Source organism: Capsicum annuum, unplaced genomic scaffold (genome assembly GCF_002878395.1).
Source record: "Capsicum annuum cultivar UCD-10X-F1 unplaced genomic scaffold, UCD10Xv1.1 ctg59860, whole genome shotgun sequence".
NCBI lineage: Eukaryota > Viridiplantae > Streptophyta > Magnoliopsida > Solanales > Solanaceae > Capsicum > Capsicum annuum.
Genome location: NW_025868613.1, coordinates 1 through 2669, shown reverse-complemented (window position 1 = coordinate 2669; position 2669 = coordinate 1). Strand labels below are relative to the sequence as shown.

Below are 2669 nucleotides of genomic sequence, written 5' to 3'. Positions count from 1 at the left end.
TCATCTGCTTCCTTCCTCAATCTTCATGGATTTTCAAATTGGAACTAAGCTGCATGAATACCGTGGGGTTTAATATTATTTTCATACCAGGTAAATAAGTCTTTTTTTAGTTTTCTTTTTCATTATATTCATTGCCACTTGTTCCCACTGCAGTCAACAACCTACCCGTGGGATATCGCGTCATGCAGCAACCTCCAGTTCCAGCTGCAGGTCAACCTCATCTTGATCCAATGGGCATGTCCAGCTGCCACGTGGTTAATGGTGTGCCTGCCCAGGAAACTATCATCCTATGATGAATTCAGGAAACAAGTGAGAATCTTACTCATCCCAAACAAACAACAGCATGCTCACTCTTCTTTTTACTTGTTGGAGATCTTCAGTTTTGTCAAAATTTCTTACACGTTTCTTTCAGCTTCTTAGTTCATGGCCGAATGAATGTTGTTTCGTACTTCCGGTTCTAAATGTTGGAAGAATTGATAATTTTTTTGGCTAACAGGAGAATCACTTCACAATTGTCCTTGCTAATTGCTGCTACTTAACTGTTTCGAAGCTCCTAGTATTTCTTGGATGAGTTCTTTCAACTTTTCGTTCACTTTTCTATAATTTTCACGGTGTAATTTTAGGTCAACTTTTATCTAATCAATTTTGTCCTAATCATCTTGGGGTTTTCATATTTTTTGATTTCACAACTTCAATATATGACTACTGTCGTTATTATTCTGCCCGACTATGTTTTTAGTATTCTTCGACATTCATTTTCTTCCGTAGATGCTCATATTAGATAGACATAGTCTCTGCGATAACAGTAATAGGGTTGATGGACGTATCTCGAAAAGTAGAGTAGGAATGCCTTCAATGATGTGCAAAGCTGTTGTGAAGTCACGACTTACTGTGCTTTGCTGTTACAAGGACAAACTTGAACTCAGCTGGTCAATTCTCTAGACTCTACTTACTCCAAGTTTGTGTGTTGACAAATTTGTTTTGTTTATTGAATTCTGAATTCGTTAATCCCGCAGAGTAATTGGATTAAATTTTTGTAAATGTAAATTTGAGTTGGTGATGATTTTATTTCACTCAAAGAAACTATTAAAACTGATGTTGCACCTGAGTCAGATACTTCAAAAATGCACTACTTTTGAAGGGTCCGACACGCAACCCTCATAACTTTGTAGAGTCCGAGCAACATAGACTGTGAATAAGTTACCTACGACTATTTTTTAGGTGACCTAATTGTGTGATTTTCTGTTTAGTTACAGAGTCCAACTGCATACCTCAAGTTTACTAAAAGAACCATGTTTTATAGTTTATTCATTCAACAATCGATTTTTGAAATAAATATTATTATTAGTGAATTAGTATTAAGTTATATACAACGTTAGTGTAAAAAATATAAGAATATGAAATTTGGCTGACAGTGTTGTTCATTATCTGAAGGATTGCATAATGGAACTATTAACATTTTAAACTCAGACAATCCAATTTCACTTTGTTCAGTAGCGGAAAAATTGGCACTTTTATGCGACGTACTTCTAAAAATCATGATAATTGACTTTTGCGTGGTTAAAAAGGCAGCACGGTGCACAGATCATTCCGTGTCCACTCAGGATCCCGAGAAGGGTCGAACTCCTAGGTGGTACAATGTAGATAGTCTACCGTGATGCAAACATCCGCTGTTGATTTCACGATTCAAGTCACACAAGGACAACTTTATCCTCCCTTGAAGAGACGACGACTCCCCTTGTTGTTTCGTGATTAATTGGATATTTTTGAAGACTTGACTTTTGGTAATTATTCAACTTTTTTACAATACTGCATTTGTAACTACATGAGGTGCAAGCTACATTGGTTTGATGACGTCAAGTGTTTTAGCAATGAGGAATGTCCATGTATTATTGCAGCACGAAATATAGAGGCCGCAGATGAGGCAAAACAGCTTATTCTCAAGGACAATAAATATGCTCGCAGCGATAATGAGCTCAATTGGGGTTTTAGCTGATTCACATAGAATTTCTCGGTGATAAAACTTTTTTGAATTTAGACTTTATAAAATGATTCTATTGTAGGAGAAATGTTATTCTGTGCTATTTTGATGTCCTGAAGATTTCGAAATGCAATATGCAGTCATGACTCTGCTCTTATTTTAGTCAAGTTTTTGTGCTAAGCTTTTGTCCAACATGTACTGCAGGTGACATTGGATGAACTTGATTTGTTGCAGAACATAAAACATGTCGGCCCATGGCTTGTCGAATTGGTGTCAAATATGTCAATCATTCACCTCTCGCCCTTTTCATCGCCAAGAAAAGAGCTGTCTACTTTAATACTATATTGTTTGTGTGATTGTAACTAAAGGAATATAATACCTTTTGTCTATCAATGACAAAGTCACTTTAGCTAGTCACTTTAGCTATTATCAGTGTTTAAGCTTAGTATAATAATCATGTAATTATATAAAAGATCCACATAGTTATATCAGGCATGCGTCCGTGCATAACACGGGCACGGGCTATCTAGTCCTGATATAAAAGTTGCTCATAGAAATTCAATAGACAATAAAACAAACATACAGTGATGCGAACGTCAATGGTTCTTATTCACAGATAAAGTTTATACTAGCACATGCTTATTCATCAATGATTCAATTTGATGATTGTCTGAATTCTAAATTTCCA

General features: G+C 35.9%; 1 long non-coding RNA gene across 1 annotated transcript; it reads left to right on the top strand.

Annotated features, from left to right (window-relative positions):
* Positions 1–6: 6 nt before the first annotated feature.
* LOC124893453 lies at positions 7–2407 on the top strand. The gene is made up of 4 exons (XR_007050712.1): positions 7–309; positions 1569–1784; positions 1899–2014; positions 2186–2407. It is a non-coding gene; the product is annotated as an uncharacterized LOC124893453 (long non-coding RNA).
* The last annotated feature ends 262 nt before the right edge of the window (positions 2408–2669 follow it).